This window comes from Mesoplodon bidens (genome assembly GCF_964165515.1).
Source record: "Mesoplodon bidens genome assembly, chromosome: 1".
In the NCBI taxonomy this organism is placed as follows: Eukaryota; Metazoa; Chordata; class Mammalia; order Artiodactyla; family Ziphiidae; genus Mesoplodon; species Mesoplodon bidens.
In genome coordinates this window covers 23,382,394-23,403,740 of record NC_138176.1, presented here as the reverse complement: position 1 = coordinate 23,403,740, position 21,347 = coordinate 23,382,394, and the positions used below count along the sequence as shown (strand labels likewise).

General features: G+C 41.5%; 1 protein-coding gene across 7 annotated transcripts in view; it reads right to left on the bottom strand.

Moving 5' to 3' along the window:
* The window catches only part of SORCS1 (sortilin related VPS10 domain containing receptor 1), a 575,706-nt gene that overhangs the window by 318,250 nt on the left and 236,109 nt on the right, over window positions 1-21,347 (bottom strand). The gene's annotated exons all lie outside the window — the stretch shown is intronic.

Below are 21,347 nucleotides of genomic sequence, written 5' to 3'. Positions count from 1 at the left end.
GCCTGATTTTCTACAAGTGTGACATCTGGGGTAAGCTACTTCACAACTCTGTGACTTAGACTCCTTATATATAAAATGCAGCTGATGACAATATTGAATCAAGGGGTTGTATGAGGTGTAAATGAGAAGACCAGGAAAGGTGATCGTCAGTTACCTGGCACAGGGTAAACCCTCTTTAGTGTTCACCTCAGAGAATCACACACGAGTTCTTATCCCAACTTTCTTCCCTATCAGTCACTACAAGAAGTGTGTAGTATGCAGATATGTTATTACCAATGACATCAGTTAATACAAATGTCTCCCATGGAAGGTAAACAAAGCTCTAGTAAGTTGTTTTCACAGTGCACAGTTTTTCTCCATTTAACCTATCAAATGATTATTATCTATTGAACATATACATACACACACAGTGATGGCATGACTGGAGCAGCACTGATACAACTGTGCTCATCTGTGTGCCACTACCAGGATTCTACCTGATCTCTGGACCACAACATATGCTGTTATTTACTTTGCTTTTTTTTTCCTTCTTTAAATCAATGCAAGTATTTTTCTTAGGCCTGATCTAAGATAATAACAATAAATTATAGGTCTCATGTGCTGTTAAGCATTGCATAGTATGCATAAAATAAGTGGTGAAAACTAACATCTTAACATGTTTGTCCATGTTCCAACTATGATAATAGTTCCTGCATTTGGATGAGGAATAATAAGACTTGAATTATTGCCCCACAATATCATCCAATATATTACTGATGTCTGCCCTTGGAAAGTCATTTAAACTCTCTAAGCCCCATTTGTCTCGTTTGGTCCAGTTCACAGTCTTGTAAAGGTTAAGGAAGAAAATGTATGTGAAAGTGTTTCATAAACTGTAAAGAACTGTGAAAGTGGATGGCACCAGTTTTCAATAGATGTCCAAGAACTATTTGTTGCAGTTGAAGATATCTGTAGATTTATCTTCAACAACTGAACAGCTGACTTTTCAAAAGGAAGAGAGTTTCCTTCATCCACAAGATCCCCGGATGATGTGTCACTCAGGACTCCACAAGGGAGCACACCCCAGCCAGCACCATACGAGGATGTCCCACTGTAGTGGCACCGATTATCCACAACACCCTCAGAGCCCAGTAATGAGAACAAAACCTGCAGATGTCTTTTTTCCTTCCCTTGACTTCTTTTTTCTTTCAGTCACACAGGCTCAGGCCTATTCAATCAACAGATGAGCTTCGTGCTGTCAGTATCAGAGTAGGATCCTGAACTCAGTATCGGGTAGTGCAGTCCCTCCAGACTGAAGACCTGAGCCCTCTAGCACTGTCAGTGCTGCGGACAGCACAGCATTTTGCATTTCTGTGCCAGTTCGAGAAATTCTGTGGCTTCACACCTTTCTCTAGGCCAGTGGTCCTCAATCCTGGTTGCACATTACAGTCAGATGGGAATATTTTTTAAAATGTCAGTCTGAGCCCCATCCCAAACCAATTTAATTAGAATCATTGGTGGAGGCAGGCACTCAGACATCAGTTTATATTAAAAGCTCCTCAGACACGAAGCCTGTTTGGGAACTACCACTTAAGGCTAACCATGGCCAGACAGTAACCCCTACTTAATCTGGAAAGAAGTAGGATAAAATCCACTTAATGTGCTTAATTTGACCAAATCCTATAAGGCACAATAATTAAATAAGAAACTAAAGAAAACCAAGCAATACACAGTAGCAACAACTACTGACAGTCGGCCTGTGCCACTTTTTCTCATTAGATGATCTTTTTATTTCTTGTACAAGATCTTGTTAAATTGTAGATTCCCATCCTCACCCTGACCTACAAGAATCAGAGTCTCTGATTTGAATTTGCATTTTAACAGGCTCCCCAGAGCATCGAAGTCCACAAAAGTTTAGGACTACTGTTCTTCATGTGATTACATTAATTAGAGAGCAGCATACTCCTTTTTTGACAGAGTAATCCTTTTTGGGGTTCTCCACTCTGGTTGCTTAAGAACTGAGCCATATGAGCTTTAAAAATACACACCTGGATTCCACCCCGGCATCCAGGTGTAGGACCTGCATTGCTGAATTTTTTTAAAGCTTCATATAGGATTTTTTTTTCTTTTTTTCTTTTTTTTTTTGTGGTACGCGGGCCTTTCACTGTTGTGGCTTCTCTCGTTGCGCAGCACAGGCTCCAGAAGCGCAGGCTCACGGGCCCAGCCGCTCCACAGCATGTGGGATCTTCCCGGACCGGGGCACGAACCCACGTCCCCTGCATCAGCAGGCGGACTCTCAACCACTGTGCCACCAGGGAAGCCCTTCATATAGGATTTTGATAGATTATGAGTCTCCACTATAAAGGCAATGCCACTGTGTGGTAAAAAAGAAAAAAATATGCAGGAACTGTATTTCTAAAGTAACTTTTCTTTGGTCAGGTATCATTTCCAAAACAAACTCCTCTATGCCACTGTTCTTTAGAATGAGAAAAAGAAAGTCTCCTTCCTGTCAATTTGCCTTTTGCACAGAAGGAAACACAGATTTAGAAAGTATTTAAAGCAGTGGGCACTCCAAGTGTTCATTATTCAGGGCCTGAGCCAAAGGCTCCCCAGGCATTATTAAACAAATTGATGAACACTGTGGCAGGATTCAGAGGGATGAAAAATGCTGCTGGAACTGAAATACAATGTTTCTTCATCTAAATGTCTTGTAAAGACTCAGGAACTGACTTCACGGATTTTCATGTAACTGGTGACAGTATTTACATCTCAAAAGCCCACTTCTGCCTTCTCAGTGATGCTGGCCATTGGGGATGCAGAGAATGAGCACAGGGTGAAATAAACTTAATTCTGTCCATTAAGGAGAAACGGGTTTCATAGCTCACCTGCTGGGTGCTATGCGTGGTGCAGCAGTTATTATGGCCTGAACAAATGGAAACCCAAGCCAATTACTGCTTCAACTGCCTGGTCTGCTTTTGGGCTTTGAGGCGTGTGAGGTGGGGTGCCAGTTCTAGTGTGAGTTCATGACTTAACATAGAAGGATAATTTTTCCTGTAAATCCTGAAGGCAGAGTGAAGTCCCCAGAGCAAGCCGCGCTATTCCCACTCAGCAGGGTGGCTATGGAACTGGGTGTTTTTTTTTTTTTTTTTGCGGTACACAGGCCTCTCACTGCTGTGGCCTCTCCCGTTGAGGAGCACAGGCTCCGGACGCACAGGCTCAGCGGCCATGGCTCACGGGCCCGGCCGCTCCGCGGCACGTAGGATCCTCCTGGACCGGGGCACAAACCCACGTCCCCTGAGTCGGCAGGCGGACTCACAACCACTGCGCCACCAGGGAAGCCCAGAACTGGGTATTTTTGAGGGACAGAAGCCTAAGAAATGTCCTTGTGGCAAACCCCACATTCTTTTAGGGGACAAAAGGGAAAAATAAGAGCCACCTGCCACTCAAAGAGAAAAGGAAATGTAGGTTGAGCCCTTGTGCTGCTTCTAAGTCCTGCCCAAACCAAACCAACCCTCACACACAGCCAATTAGGGGGAAGACAGCAATGAATTCCTGTCTCTCCCAAATCTGCGATTGGCTCCAAAAACACTGTCATCAATCATCCTAATAAGCACTTAAAAAGTAAAACAAAGGCTATTAAAATACTTTTGGCATTGAGCTTGCTTCCTCCAGCAAAGCATAAACCCAGAATTTACAACATTTGCTGGGGGGAGAGAAGAGGAGGCTGGGTTTTTCCTGTCACTACTATCAAGCTAGAATCCTCTAATCATAGGCTTTTATAAGGACAAATATGTGTTCTTCTCAGTACTTAACTCTATATGAACACTTACTTTCGTTTTTTATTTCAGTGGTGTCTCTCCCACTAAACTGTAACCTTCCTGAGAGCTGAAACCATTTCTGACTTTGCTCACCAATACGTTTCCAAGGTCTAGAACATCAAAGACACTTGAACATATTTACTGAGGGAATGAAGTGGACAGCTGCTGATAGCAGTAAGCTTTATTTTTTTCCATAGCACCATCGGCCATTCTGAGTCCAAGTCCTTGCTTCTAAGTGTATGATTTTTCCCTGCCTAGAGATCTCTTTAACACAAAGTTGCCCGCACCAATCCCTTTACAAAGAAGAGGGGTCTACTATTCCAAAAATGTCCTTTTCTTTGGTCACTCACATACAGTGTCACCATAGAAAGGGCCCATTTTAAAAGCACTCTGGTGAAAATTAAAGTTTAGACTCTCTTATCCTGTTTTAACCCAGCCAGTCCAGATTCTTCTATTTCCCTTTATAAGCAAGGCATGCTTACTTCTCTCACCAAATCATTGCCTGTGCACCCCCAGCTCAGCCAATGCCCTATGTCCTCCTCTAGATTTTCCCTGGTGACTCTTATCCCTATTTATTTCTCCCTTCTGTGACTTCGTATCAGGCTTATTGGCTTGACTATACCCCATCTACATACACAGGCACACTGCCCCCCGCCCACACACAATCACTCTAAATCAAAAGCTGTTTCCTGCCTCAGATCCTGGGGCACATGGCTGCCTCTGCTTGCCTTTCTCTTCCGTTGCTTTCTCAGCTTAACTATCATGCTCTCAGAGAGGTTTCCCCTGACCACCAAACCTAAAGAAATGCTTCCTGTCATTCCTTCTCAGGGCAACATTGATTTTTCCCTTCCAAATATGATTTCTCCCACTACATGGTGAATTTCGTGTGTCTTCTTTTTAATATGTGCCCTCCTCAGTAAATTCTAAATCCCTTGAAAAAGGGTCCTACCAAAACTACAAATCATCCTAAAATCTTGCAGAGTCCCTGGCATACAGTAAGCGCTCAGTAAATATTTCTGGATGTGGAATTGTTTCAACTAATGGATGGGTGTATTGGCTGTCCTCTGGATTAGGGCTCTAAATTACTCGAGGGCTGAGATCATGTGTCTTGCTTGCTTTGTATCCCCCATAGTGATACACCCACAGTTAGGTTAGGCCAGGGTTTGTGAGCTCTGGAACTACTGACTTTTGGGTCCAATAACTGTTTGCTGTGCGGGGCTGCCCTATGTACTGTAGGATGCTCAGCTGCATCCCTGGCTTCTGCCCACTAGGTACCAGTGGCAAACACCCACCCTCAGTCATAACAACCAAAAACGTGCCCATGCATTGCCAAATACCCTCTGAGAGCAAAATCCACCCCCAGCAACCTGTTGAGAACCACTGGGTTAAATGCTTAATTTAATCGATATTGATTAATGGATTGTAAACTGGCTTGGCAATCTCTGGATTCTATGGAGCACCTCAAACTCTTGCTGGAATTGCTCCAGTAGAGCCAAGGAATAGAATAAATATCTAAAAATACCAGACAGCTCCTATGAGTGGTGCACACTTCAAGTGCTGGAAACTGGAGCCAAATTGGCCAGGAGCCTATATGACTTCTGCCTTAGTAATTGTTTTCTCAATAGCTGCAACTCATTGGAACATCCTTGGGACACTAAGTGAATTTATACCTTGTTTACGATTCCCTGAACTTACCGATTAAGTTTTCATCATTGTAACTTTTTTTTTTTTTTTTTAATTTTTCCCTCTGCCACATCCTCCTGAGGGGTAAGAATCTGTACCTGTTTCATTGCAGTACCTTCTGCCAGACACAAGAGGACCTGAGCATAGTGGCTTCTTAATAATGAATATCTGGTTGAACTTTGCCATTTTCTGTGCACATACATTATTTCATCAAACAGTGAAAGGGGGGTGGGGGGGAGAGAGAGAGAGAGAAATGGAAGATGGATTGAATAGTGTATTCAGTGGTCTAAAATCTGTGACGAGGACTGAAAAACAAGTAGTTATCTCCTTCCCAGAAGTTTCAACAACTGGGCTCAGAGGCAGAGAGAGGAAGAGGCAAGGCTGAAAAGCATCAATACTCATTTTTAGTGGTAAATGAGAAGAACTAACAGGAACTTTCAAAATTACTGCCTTGAAAGTTGTATAATATAGAATACATTTATTTTAATGTCCTCTATAATACTGATCACTTAAACATCTCTTTATAAAGAGGGAATGGTTTGATAGCAATGCCCTTTGCATTGGGAAAATTAAATATTTGCTAAATCTCACCTGTTAAATACTAGGGTGACTTACTTAAATTCCAGTCTTCTGATTTTAAATCTTATATACTTCCCCCCCTGACCCCACTGACTCTCATAAGGAACACACCTAATTTTACCCCATCTTTTTTCCTGCCAGTTGCAGTCATTTTCTTTCTTACTCTTGAGCATGGTCTCTACCTGGGAAAAGAATATCTGCTGGGACCTCAAACCAGGAGCATGTAAGGATTCCTAGGAAATATACATGGCTTCATAATCTGATACCTCGATTTAAGTGCCTTGTCTGGATTCTGATAGGGCTGTGTGTGACCCACAATACCATCATGCATGAAGTGAATAAACAGTAAATTCCCTGAGCTACTCGGTTCAGGGGACGCTTAATGGTATTACACAGTAATTGGCACGAAGCTGCACAAAAGCAGGATATAATTTTAGCTCTCACCTCCAGCAAAAAACTAACAAACAAACAAACAAAAAAACAAAGGAAAAAACTCTTTTTTTCTATAGATTAGGAGCAGCAGATTATGGGTAGAATGACCATATATGTCCTGGTTTGCTCAAGACAATCCCAAATTATTCCTGTTGTTTCAACATGATTAGTGTCCCGTTCTCTAAAGGGTCTCAATTTGGAAGTTAAATAATACAGTCACGCTAAATATAGTCTAGCACAGTTTCACACTGTGCATGACTGGCTTCGTGTATTTTCATGTTTAAGTGTAATCACATTGAAAATGGTTATGTTTCCTCCCAGAGGTTGTTCGTAATACTAGACAGGTTTTAAGGGGTGGGCAACAAAATCCTCCCCCCCGTTGGAGGCCACACTATGGTTTCTCAAAAAAAGGAGCTTTAGGGGCTTCCCTGGTGGCGCAGTGGTTGAGAGTCTGCCTGCCGATGCAGGGGACGAGAGTTCGTGCCCTGGTCCAGGAAGATCCCACATGCCGCGGAGCGGCTGGGCCCGTGAGCCATGGCCACTGAGCCTGCGCGTCTGGAGCCTGTGCTCCGCGGCAGGAGAGGCCACAACAGTGAGAGGCCCGCGTACCGCAAAAAAAAAAAAAAAAAAAAAAAAAAAAATGGAGCTTTATACTCCCACCACTGTTACGCCCATCACCACAGAGTGCCAGGGAACAAAGGCCACTGCAGAGGGTAAAGCATACCCTGAGCATAAGGTGCAGGGGGCCACAGTCCACCTGCTGGGACCCAGGGCCAACATCCAAGTACACACTTACATCTGTAAGCAGGTGCTAAACAATATGACCAGTGATTTAAAACACAGTTTTGTTTCTGTCTTCTCTTAAATTTTATTCTTTGGGAGCAAACTTCCCCTACTCACGGATAAAATCTCTGGCAGGTCCCTGGATTCTGTGTTTATTTTAATGTAATATGTAATAGCCCCAAAGTCACTTTACGTCACATGCATGGTCTTAATTCCATAAATAAAATGTCCAGTTGAAGACAGTAATCAAAAAGCTGCATTTGACTGTGTTAAATCCTCTTCCTTTTCTCTCCCCCTCCTCATACCTCCCACCCTGAACTCCCTGACCCCTTTCAGGCTACCGCCTGCATTGTGGAACTCTCTGAGCAATCTAATCAAGCTCCCCCAACTCTCTATCTGCTGCCTTGCTCCAGGAGAGTAGGAGAGGGAGGAAGGGCAAGGAGTAAGGGCCATTCTTACCGCTGGGTGGTTTCTAGCATTCTGGGCATAGAAGATGGTGAAAACAACTTCTTCTTTGGTGAGGTCTTCAGAGCTCCCAGCTGGGTCCCTTCCCGAGTCCCCATGACCTAGAGGATTGCATCTCCAATCCTAGTAATCCTAGTAATCACTAGAGACCCTCTCCCCAGCTGGTGGTCACCTGGAAACCCAACTCCAACGCTTTCCACTGTGAGGTCTCCTGGTCCCTTCAGACAGTCCTGCTGAAAAAGACTTGAGAGGACCCCAGAGACTCTGTCTCCTTCATGGTCCTCTCTAAACACTCCTGCTTCCCCAGACCTAATGCACCAAAGCACCCCACACTCTTCGATCCACCATCTAGCAGGGGGTCAGCTCTTGCCTCTCCCTCTACATTTCCCAGGCAGGAGTCAGACCCCATTCCTCAAACCACTTTAACTGCATCAGTCAAGAGTCAGGTGCCAGTTTTTGTATCACCAAATTTGGGGTGAGGGGGTACAGGTGAAGGTCTCTTGAAGTCCACTCCTTCACCATGACATCATGGGGATAGGAAATAGCCCAGTACTCTAACAACTCTTTCTCAAGGAATCCTTTTCATCCAACTCCTCACATGCAAGCCCTACTGAATGTTTCTGCCTCCCTGACCTTGACCAGGCTCAACTGGATGATAGGCACCAACCTCCTGAAACAAGAAAGATGGGGTTCAGAGCATAACTTTCTCTGGATCTCTTTGTAAGGATACCCACCTTACAAAATTCTCTCACCCTCCTAACCTGTTTATATATCCTCTATTTGACTAAAGGGTGTGAATGTCACAAGACAGGTTACAACAATAATTTGCCTAGTAAATCAGAACACAGGAGGCAGGGGTTGAGGAGGGAGAGGAGTGTCCATCTCACACTTAACCTTGGAATCTATCGTGTTGGCACCTCAGTAGAAACTATAGAGACTCAGTAGAAGCTATAAGTATCTATAACCCTCTGTGAGTATTAACATCAAGGGACTGGTGCCCAGGAAGGCAAAACCAGCTAAGCAAGCTAACAACCCTCCTCTGCCCATCACAAATTCAACCTGAACAGTGCTTATTTCTTTCCATGTTGCCTGGGTTGCCAGAAAAGCTCTCTCTAGGGTCCTACTTCCTACAGTCCAAGCACCTTACTGCCACCAGGGAAATCTAAGAAATTGCTTTCTGTATGCTGTATCTTATACCGAGTTGAGAACTCCCCTCTGATCTCCTGAACTTTTGAAATCCCAGAAGTGGAAAACACTAAGAAATATATAAAAAGGTCCAGAATCTGAAAATGCCACTTGTGAATGGACAGTCTTACTGAGTAGACAGATCTCTTCAGTTGGTGGACATTAAGACTTGAGAAAGAATGAGAGGGGGACTTTCCTGGTGACACAGTGGTTAAGAATCCACCTGCCAATTCAGGGGACACAGGTTCGAGCCCTGGTCCAGGAAGATCTCACATGCCACGGAGCAACTAAGTCCATGTGCCACAACTACTGAGCCCGTGTGCTGCAACTACTGAAGCCCGCATGCCTAGAGCTCATGCTCCGCAACAGAGAAGCCACCGCAGTGAGATGCACCGTAACCAAGAGTAGCCCCCTGCTCGCCGCAACTAGAAAAAGCCCGCGTGGAGCAACAAAGACCCAACGCAGCCAAAAATAAATATTTTTAAAAAAAAAAAACTTAAAAAAAGAAAGAATGAGAGGGATAAGTTACTCAGGTCTCTTTCATTCTGCACCAAGAACAAAGTTTTGATTTCCTTGGGGCAGGTTTCATGGGCCATGTACTCAACATACAACCATCACTGAGCACTAATGTAGAACCTTAACAGAGGACCAAATTATGGGCCTGCCACATGAGAGACACGGGGGGTGAGACTACTTAGCTTCAGCTCAACATGAGGACTGCAGCAGGTTCTGACACCTGCACAAATCCCCAGTTCCCCCTTTGAAGGGCTCATAAGAGTAAATACACAACGAAAACAGAAAAACTGTTGATCAGAAAGTCAAAGCATTGATACCATCAAATACTAGAACTGTTCAAAGGCTTTTTAAGTTCTTTTTTTAACAGGCTTTCTTAGATGAGTTTTTTTTTAGACGAATCAAATGTTTAATATAAATTAGATCAGTTTTAATATAGGATCTTCTTGTGGGATTTTTTTTTTTACAGAAAGTCACAAAAATTATAATCATCCTCATCAGTTCACTCAGTTCCATGTAATTAATTTTTATTTCATCTTGATCTTTTGTTAGCACTTTTATGAATTCATCAGTTTTCCATTAGAGTTCTGGAAATGCTTATGCATTCAGTTCAGCAGTATAGTCAGTTACCAGAAACCTGTACTTGTCAGAGTCTTTTGCATGAATTCCTTGAAGATGAAACCCTTTTATAGGAACACTTTTGCAAAAGCATCAGAGTACACCCAGAACTGTCTGTAAATGACAAAAGACTTAAAAATGACCACGGTTGGGCTTCCCTGGTGGCGCAGTGGTTGAGAGTCCACCTGCCAATGCAGGGGACACGGGTTTGTGCCTTGGTTCAGGAAGATCCCACATGCCGCGGAGCGGCTGGGCCCATGAGCCATGGCCGCTGAGCCTGCATGTCCGGAGCCTGTGCTCTGCAATGGGAGAGGCCACAACAGTGAGAGGCCCAAAATGACCACGGTTAAAGGTTTGATGAAAGTTCATAATAATGCAATTGACAAGGAAATTTAGTTATTTCTGAGATATACACTTTAAAGTAATAACTAGAATTATGACATAACATTATACCAGAACATATAAGATTTTTAGAAATTTCATGTAATGTCTGAAACATTTATATTAACATATTTCCATACAAATAATCCAAAGAAAGTTTAGTATTAGTTGGTTTTGTTTGTTTGTTTGTTTGTTTATACTGGAGGTTCTTATTAGTCATCAAGTTTATACACATCAGTGTATACCTGTCAATCCCAATCACCCAATTCAGCACACCACCATCCCCACCCCACTGCAGTTTTCCCCCCTTGGTGTCCATACATTTGTTCTCTACACCTTCTGCCCTGCAAACCAGTTCAATTAGATGAGTTTTACATTCATTGCAAAATTAAGTGGAAAGTCCAGACAGTTCCCAAATGCCCTTGGCCTTCAAACACCCACAGTCTTCTTCATTATCAACATCTGCACCAGAGTGGTAAGTTGGTTGTCATGGAAGAACCTACACTAACACAGCATCATCACTCAAAGCCCATAGCTTACATCAGGGTTCACCCTTGGTGTTTATTATACAGGTTTTGACAAATGTATATAATGGCATGTATCCACCATTGTAGTATCTTACAGAATAGTTTCACTGACCTGAATATACCCCCTACCCTATATTCCACCTATTCACCTCTCTCTCCCTCCCAAGATCCTGGCAACCACTGATCCTTTTATAGTCTCTATAGTATCAATACCTTCCAGAATGTTATATAGTTGGAATCATGTAGCCTTTTCAGATTGGCTGCTTTCACTTTGTAATGTGCACGTAAGGTTCCTCCATATCTTTTCATGGTGTGACAGCTCATGTTTTTTCAGCAGTGACTCATAACTCATTGTCTGGATGCACCACAGTTTATTTATCCATTCACCCACAAAGGACATCTTGGTTGCATCCAAGTTTTGGCAATTATATATGAAGCTGCTATAAACATTCATGTGCAGGGTTTTGTGTGGATATAAATTTTCAAGTTATTTGGGTAAATACCAAGGAGCAAGATTACTGAATCATATGATAAAATTATGTTTAGTTTTGTAAACAAAACTGCCAAGGACTTCTCTGGTGGCGCAGTGGTTAAGAATCTGCCTGCCAATGCAGGGGGCACTGGTTTGATCCCTGGTCCAGGAAGATCCTACATGCTGCGGAGCAACTAAACCCATGAGCCACAACTACTGAGCCCGCGTGCCACAACTACTGAAGCCCGTGTGCCTAGAGCCCGTGCTCCACAAAAAGAGAAGCCACCGCAGTGAGAAACCCATGTACAGCAATGAAGAGTAGCCCCCGCTCGCCGCAACTAGAGAAAGTGCACACCCAGCAACGAAGACACAGCACAACCAAAGATAAGTAAATAAAATATATTAAAAAAAAAAAAAAAAAACTGCCAAACTGTCTTCCAAAGTGGTGATGCCATTTTGCATTCCCAACAGCAATGAATGACAGTTCCTATTACCCCACATCTTCCCTAAGCATTTGGCTTTGTCAGCGTTTTGGATTTTAGCCACTGTAAAAAAAATGTGTAGTGAAATATTGTTCTAATTTGCAATTTCCTTATAACATGATTATGGACATTTTTTCATAGGCTTATTTGCCCTCTGCACACCTACTTTGGTGAGGTGTCTGTTCATACTTTTTGCCAATTTTTTAATGTGGGTTGGTTTCTTACTGTTGAGTTTTATATTTGCTTTGTATATTTTGGATAACACTTCTCTGTCAGATTTTTTTGCAACTATTTTCTCTCAGTTTGTGGCTTCTCATTCTTTTGACAAAGGCTTTTTAAATGATGATCTACTTTTTCATTAAAAACTATTTTTTCTAGTGAGAAATGCATGATGATGGTGTCTGATAAACTGCTCAATTATTTAAATGAATCTTTTAGCCTACTGAATATGATAAAACTGCCCAACCTGGTAAAAAATAAAACAAAGCCAAACAAAATAAAAAATTAACAAAATTATGACATTTGTTAATATTATGAAAAATCCCACAAATCTCACTATTGTATATACATTATTTTATATTTTATAAGGACCTTGTAAAAAGAGTTGCCCATTATCCTCTCTTTCTATTTCTGCAGGTGTTAATGCTGCTTCTGGATATCCCCTGAGAGACAGATAAATAGGAATCCCCTACTCATTTAAAAAATGTTTCACACTTAACTACATTTTCGTGTGTTTTGTTTTTGCATTTTAAAGTAACACGACTATAGTGTGAATTCTCTTTTTTATTCTGCAAGAACAGACAGCAAAATGTATTCCTTGTGTAACTTTCATAAATATCTAGGGTTTTATTAATCTTTGTTTTGCTTTCAACAAATTTCAGATGTTCTGATTTATGCAAAACGATAATTCTTTTTGCTCACTTGCAAGACATATTTATACTAAACAAACACACACATACTTTCTAAAACATATCTACTTAAAATATTATTTTTAAAATTATCCTTTTACTCTTTGATCCTATAGTGTGCATGACACAGTACACACTAAAAATATCCTTTTTTAATCAGTAAGTCCTTGCAAATTAATATATCAAAACTCTGGCAGTATTGCTAATTTGGAGCAGGCAAAGCGTCAAGATCCTGGATAAATGATTGTCTTCTATATTGTTTTTCTGTAGTGTAGCACAAAGGCCACTTCCCCTATTCTATCTTCCTCTGCAGCCAGAGCAGCCTCAGATTCAGCCCCAGGCCGATTGCTGGCCGGCTGTGGCTCTTGCTGTGCCCTCTGCATGATTAGTTTCCACAAGGCAAGGCATTCACTTTAAGCCTTTGGACTTCAGGATGGGACCCACTACAATACTTAACTGGCTGTCCCTGAATCAGAAGCTTAACACCCAAATTACACCAGCTCCCTACTTAGCATGAAATTGGCTTGAAATACACATACTCTTAAACAGCCTCTCTTGATGGCCTAGAGCTTGCTCACTGATATGTAACCGCTTGAAACGCCCAGGACAAGAGCCAGAGTCTCTCCAACCCTGAATAGCAATTCCTCCCCTCACTGTCCCCTCCACTGAAAAATGGCTTGAGAGAAGAAATAAGAATGTTTCAGCCCAGACAAATTAGTTTTTCCTTTTATGTGTAGATAACCTGAAATTTGTTCATGCAACATTTTGTGTATAATTGCTTCAAGTCTATTTCTGTGTTTTTATCATGAAATTGTTCCTTTCCAGCAAAACAACATAATAGAAAACAATTGCCCATATCTTTGGGGGTAATACTAGAGCCCAAGGGACAGTATGTTTGGTGGCAAAGTGAAACCAATGATTTTGTTAAGATTTCCTTGATGGAAAGGAGTGGCTGTTGCCGTGACAATTATGTCAGACTTTCTGAAAGAGTGGTGCACCTGGAAATCTGTGCACAAAACCAGTGTTTTACATAAACACATTACCAGGGCTCTGCTATTATTAAAAAAGATTCTAAAATAAGACACCTTGAAAATAAAACATGACTCCTTAAAAATAAAGATAATAACTTCATTACTGGTAAATCTTGAGGCTCAATACTGAATATTATACATCTTTGGAGAACACAGGAGTAGGCCTAGAGACAGAAAATTCATTTAATCCCAGCTAAAGCATATAGTTATATATGTACTAGGAGTTACGTTGTCATAGCATTCTTTATAGTAATGGAAAATAAAAACAATGTAAATGTTAATCAAGAGACTTAATATCTTTCAGATAAAAATACTAAAGTAGATCCATACAAGAGCTATGATGCAGCCATTAAGAATATGCATGTTTAGGGGCTTCCCTGGTGGCGCAGTGGTTGAGAGTCCACCTGCCAATGCAGGGGACACGGGTTCGGGCCCTGGTCTGGGAGGATCCCACATGCCGCGGAGCAACTGGGCCCGTGAGTCACGATTACTGAGCCTGCGCGTCTGGAGCCTGTGCTCCGCAATAGGAGAGGCCGCGATAGTGAGAGGCCCGTGCACCACGATGAGGAGTGGCCCCCGCTTGCCACAACTGGGGAAAGCCCTTGCACAGAAACAAAGACCCAACACAACCAAAAATAAATAAATAAATTTATATTTAAAAAAAAGAATATGCATGTTTAAAATAATGTGTGCCTTTAATAAAAAAACACTATTGGGCTTCCCTGGTGGTGCAGTGGATGAGAGTCCACCTGCTGATGCAGGGGACACGGGTTCGTGCCCTGGTCCGGGAAGATCCCACATGCCACAGAGCGGCTGGGCCCAGGAGCCATGGCCGCTGGGCCTGCGCGTCCAGAGCCTGTGCTCCGCAACGGGAGAGGCCACAACAGTGAGAGGCCTGCATATCGCAAACAAAACAAAACAAAACAAAACAACAAAAAAACCCGCTATCATCAAAGAGAACTGAGTTTTAATACTGGCTTGCCTCCTTACCAGTCATTTAATATTGAATTAGTCATTTTGCCTTTCTGAGCCTCAATGGTCTCACTTGAAAAGTGGAGAATAAAAAATGTACAGCTGGCCCCTGAACAACACAGGTTTGAACTGTGCTGGTCCACTTATATGCAGATTTTTTTTTTCAATAGCAAATATTACAGTATGATCCATGGTTGGCTGAATTCTCAGATATAGAATTGCAGATACAGAGAAACCACACACACAGAGGAACTCTGTATACAGAGGGCTGAATATAAGTTATTGTGGATTTCTGAGTGTGTGGAGGGTCACTCCTAATGCCCGTGTTAAGGGTCAACTGTGATTACCTGAGAGGATTGTTCAGAGCACTAAATGAGATGATCCATGTGAAATGCTTAGCAAATGATAAAGTTACCTTTTATCAAGCACTCACTATAATCATTAGATTCAACTGTCACCCATACATAGCCCAGGGATCTGGAAGATCTCTGTTCTCACCTATTTCTATTCTTGTTCCAAACACCTGATGTTTGTCAAAGATGTTTATCAGTTACACTTCAAAGGAAACATGATAGTCAACTGCCCTGAACAAGTTCAGCCTAACTGCAAGATCAGGGCTGTGCAGAGGAAACCTAGAAGTGTCCACAAATTGCCTTTGCTTTGTTACCATGCTAAGATCTCCGCCCAGAGGGGGTGGCTTGTACTTTACTGGGCACAATTAGTACCATGTGCAAGGGAGCCTCAGGGACTGCACATGGCCTGGCTATTCCTAGAAATCTCCACCCTTTTCCCCAGTTTGAAGACCCAAATGCCTTTTACCCCTGAAAAGTCCCCCACTTTCCTCCTTTTGGGGAGAAGCTGTCTTTAGAGCATGAGCTCTCTCTTCTCCATTCCTTGATCAATGAATAGTTTCTGCACTGCTTTATGGAACCTGGTCTCTTTTAATTGGCACGAATGCCGTCAGACAAGGGAAGGACCCAGCTGGGGTCTACCCAACATGAGAGGGTTGGTAACAGAGCCATCTTGTAGCTCAAAAAGGGGAAAGTGAGGAGGGGAGGGATAAATTAGGAGTATGGGATTAACAGATACAAACTACTATACATAAAATAGATAAGCAACATGGATTTACTGTGTAACACAGGGAACTAAATTCAACATTTTATAAACCTATAATGGAATAGAATCTGAAAAAGAGTAGCTATATGTATATATGTATAACTGAATCACTTTGCTGTACATTTGAAACTAACACAATATTGTCAATCAACTGTACTTCAATTTTAAAAAATGGTTAAAATTGGGAATCTCATATGGCTAAAACTAATATAATATTAGGAAAGAAGGTAGGATACAAAAATACACTATAAAATCTCATCCAGAAGAATAAATAGACACAAATCTAACAGTTAATTCTGATGTAAGAGAATTATTAAATAATTTAGTAGTATTATGATATTAGATCAAGGGTCTTAAACCATAACCATTCTTTGCAAAATATTTCTAAGGGAGCTATATATACCCAAGAGACAATGACTAATGCCTAGGTCTGTTGTAACAGAGTTTATCTATCCAGTTACTAGGAGTAGAACAAAAATGAAAAATAATGTACAGTACAAGGTTATAGCCGTGGTTCTTCCAAGCTAAATATGTAGTTGGAAGAGAGAGGAATGAGGAGAGGTCAGTACAGCATCCTGTCCTGGCCTGGTCTGGGCCCATCAAAGCAGGAGCCCCATCTGAGCAATTGATCTGGCATTTCGAGGGACTATGGGCAGAGCTATTCCATTCTCCTGGTTAGAGGCAAAGAGCAGTAAGGGCAAGGAAGGCTGCCCCACAAAGGGGAGGAGGGGGATGACAGCTTCTACCCATCTACCCTTTATGTCTACTTTTTCTCACTTTTGCCTTTTTTCTTAGCAAATAAACTTTCCATATTTAAATGTTTTTCTAAATTGGGTATATGTGTGTAGGTGATTTTACAGGAAAAAATGTTTTCTTTACTTGCAGTTATATCTAATTAAAGAATACTGTTAAAGTATACTGATAATGAGACACATTAAAACATCCACAGGAAAGACATGACTCTCACAAGTGAGAAATCAATGGCTTCTTCTGTGTCACTCTGTCTACCTGAATATGCTTCAAATGGTTAAGAGCTGCTTCATGTTCAAGGGTGGCTTAGCCTTAGAGGAGGGAATTAGAAGAGGATTATATTGAAGTTCAGAAGAGAATGAATTTTTCCAGAACAAAAGATTTCTAAATTCTTCTAAAATTGCTCATCCATTTTCCATCTCCTTTCCACCATGCATTACATGTAGGCCTCTCTGTAGCACTTAATAGAAAAACTCAAATCATATTTAAAAAAAAAGAAAAAAGATCTGAGATATGAGAATATAAAAAGATGTGAATTGGCCCATTAGAGATAAATGAGTTCCACCGAGATATGACTTGTGTTTACTTCCCCCCATATTAAAATGGGCTTTTTATAAAAGAAAAGGCTTTTTCAGCAGAAGCAAGAAGAACTATAATCCTGCAGCCTGTGGAACGAAACCCACATTCACAGAAAAATAAACAAATTGAAAAGGCAGAGGACTATGTACCAGATGAAGGAACAAGATTAAACCCCAGAAAAACAACTAAATGAAGTGGAGATAGGCAACCTTCCAGAAAAAGAATTCAGAATAATGATAGCAAAGATGATCCAGGACCTCAGAAAAAGAATGGAGGCATGGGCCTCCCTGGTGGCGCAGTGGTTGAGAGTCCGCCTGCCGATGCAGGGGATACGGGTTCGTGCCCCGGTCTGGGAGGATCCCATATGCCGCGGAGCGGCTGGGCCCGTGAGCCATGGCCTCTGCGCCTGCGCGTCCGGAGCCTAGGCTCCGCAACGGGAGAGGCCACAACAGTGAGAGGCCCGCATACCGCAAAAAGAAAAAAAAAAAAAAAAAAAAAAAAAAAGAATGGAGGCAAAGATCGAGAAGATGCAAGAAATGTTTAACAAAGACCTAGAAGAATTAAAGAACAAACACCTAGAAGAATTAAAGAACAAACACAGATGAACAATACAATAACTGAAATGAAAAATATACTAATATATACACTACCAAATGTAAAGTAGATAGCTAGTGGGAAGCAGCTGCATAGTACAGGGAGATCAGCTCAGTGCTTTGTGTCCACCTAGAGGGGTGGGATAGGGAGGGTGGGAGGGAGATGCAAGAGGGAAGAGATATGGGGATATATGTGTGTGTGTAGCTGATTCACTTAGGTCTGAAGTGGGTCTCTTGTAGACAGCATATATATGGGTCTTGTTTTTGTATCCATTTAGTGAGTCTGTGTCTTTTGGTTGGAGCATTTAATCCATTCACATTTAAGGTAAGACAACCCTCAGAATGGGAGAAAATATTTGCAAATGAATCAATGGTCAAAGGATTAATCTCCAAAATATATAAACAGCTCATGCAGTTCAATATTAAAAAAACAAACAACCCAATCAAAAAATGGGCAGAAGACCTAAATAGACATTTCTCCAAAGAAGACATACAGATGACCAAGAAGCACATGAAAAGCTGCTCAACATCACTAATTATTGGAGAAATGCAAATCAAAACTACAATAAAGTATCACCTCACACTGGTCAGAATGGGGGCATCATCAGAAAATCTACAAACAACAAATGCTGGAGAGGGTGTGGAGAAAATGGAACCCTCCTACATTGTTGGTGGGAATGTAAATCAATATAGCAACTATGGAGAACAGTATGGAGGTTCCTTAAAAAACTAAAAATAGAATTACCATATGACCCAGCGATCCCACTACTGGGCATATACCCACAGAAAACCATAATTCAGAAAGACACATGCACCCCAATGTTCATTGCAGCACTATTTACAATAACCAGGACATGGAAGCAACCTAAATGCCCATTGACAGACAACTGGATCAAGAAGATATGGTACATATATAGAATGGAATATTACTCAGACACAAAAAGTAACAAACTGGGTCATTTGTAGAGACGTGGATGAATCTAGAGACTGTCATACAGAGTGAAGTAAGTCAGAAAGAGAAAAACAAATATTGTATATTAACGCATATTATGTGGAATCTAGAAAAATGGTACAGGTGAACTGGTTTGCAAGGCGGAAATAGAGACACAGATGTAGAAAACAAATGTATGGACACCAAGGGGGTAAAGCTGGGTGGGGGGCGGGGCGGGGTGGTGGGATGAACTGGGAGATTGGGATTGACATGTATACACTAATATGTATAAAATGGATAACTAATAAGAACCTGCTGTATAAAAAATAAATTATATTAAATTTTAAAAATAAATAAATAAAAGAAAAGGCTTTTTCTTCCTCTTTCCCTCTCTCTACTAATGAAGCCACACTGAGACAGATCAGAGTCCTAATCAGCTTCTGGAAAAGAAGATCGCCCAAGAAAGGCTGTTTTGCAGGCTTTCTGGTTCATTTTCCCTCCATTGTTTTAGTGTCCTGAATGTATAGAAAATCAAACTTCGTCACTTAAGTTGTTATTCTTGGCAGAATTATAGAGTAGTCAGCAAGGTTCTATAACAAACAAATGACCACACACACACACACACACACACAGTATATATCAGAATACTCATTTGCTGAGATCCCTGCCAGAAAGATGAATATAAATGGTGAAGGGTCATTAAAATTCTGAAACTAATTGAGTATGGTGTAAAATGAATGATTGCTAAGAGAGAAGGGACATGAGGGCCCCTTTTGCTTATGAAAAATAATCAATTAAAGGGTTGAGACTGATTGGTTAGAAAATCACCAGGAAAGGTCACTCCTAACAGAGTCATTATACTTACAATAAACAGCCATCAGCTTACCCAGCAAAGTAAGTGGCCTGGCTGCTGTATATCTGAATACAAATTATCTCTAGAACTCTCTGCTAGTCTTGCCTCATTTTGCCACTGCGAATATGCAGAAGCTAGCATGTGTATGTTTATGCATGCATGTGTGCATTTGTTCATCTCATTGTAACTTATTGTCTTCGTATTAAAGAAAATAGTCAGCTCACAGGCACGGCATCAATACAGGAGAGCTGTCCCTAGGTGCCAAGTGCTTGGATCAGGTGCATCTTGTTTTGTGTTTTTTTAATTTTTTCTTCATAGAATCTGGGAAAACGCAGTGGTCCTCAGGAGTCAGGACCCTTGTTTTGTTTGTTTTAATCTCACTGTGAGTCAGGTAAATTTCTATCAAAAGTCCAGGAACACTAGGGGCCTAATGCTTCTATGACCTCCTCCACAAGTCATATCTGATCAAAAGCCTTAGTAAACCAAGGACAGATGTGATGGAATCTGCCTTTCAAAGACAGGACAGTCTCAGTAGATTTCAGTGGAGCTTTGCAATAAGATTTCCTAGAGTCAAACTGCAGTATAACTGGCTATGAGGTGCATTAATGCATATGGAGTGGCCTTGGGATTCCCCCAAACTGTGGTGTGTGATTCTGGAAAAGCCACACGTTGTGGAGTAGAATCCTGGGAAAATAAATACTGACTGTCTGATTTCTTTCCTAATTTTGAGAAGATTTGGAAATCCTTGTCATGCCCTTCCCCTCCTGGCAGACTCTGAGGGTTCAATAATACTTAGGAAGAGACTGCACTTAGATCCTACCTAGAGAATTCCAGAAATATTCGTTTGGATCTTTATTCATTCATTCATTCATTCATTCATTTAATTAATTTTAATGAGCTTACTTAATGTGCCAGGCACTCTAGTAGGCAAGGGACATACAAAGAAACGTCCTATCATCAAAGGGTTTAGAATAGAAGCAAGACAGAAAAGTGATGAAATACATCCAATGGGATGGAGTGAAAAGCAGCTGCAAGAGAAGGGTCTCAGAATTCCGTGGGGAGAGCGTGGAAGCGGGTAGGGGAGATACTTGGTAATAAGGGCAGAAAACTCAGTTTCACCATGCTGGACTCCAGTGTAAGGTTCTTTCTCTGAAAGTTGGCAACCTCCCCAAGTGCACAAATACAGATGTTTACTTGTTTCTAACTCCTGAACTGGAGAGCCACCAGCTCAGAGGCATAATCATGGGACAGCCTCCTGCAGTTTTCATGGATCATGCCTTATGAATAATGGAAACTTTCAAGAATCATTTTGGTTTAAGATCAGGGATAAGTCCTTTTTATGGGGCCGTATATGTCAGTACTGATCTGCAGACAGCACAGTCTACAGTCTATCTCATAGTCTATGAACCCACCATTGTTCATTTTTTTCCTGCCTGCCATGCTGTTTATTAACTACCATCCATTATTTTAAAAAACATTTCTGTAATCAAAGGTAAGAGCAAAAAGAGAAACAAAAAGGTGATAGGAGATAAATGCACTGCAAATCCGGGTCATGTGTGCCAATGAAATAGGAAAAATGTCTGGGGAAAAATATGCAGATTCTTTCAGAACAGCAGGAATAATCACAGACTTGCATGTTTCCAGAAGGCTCAAGACACACAGAACTTGGGGACACTGACAGTTATACTCTGGGGTTGTTC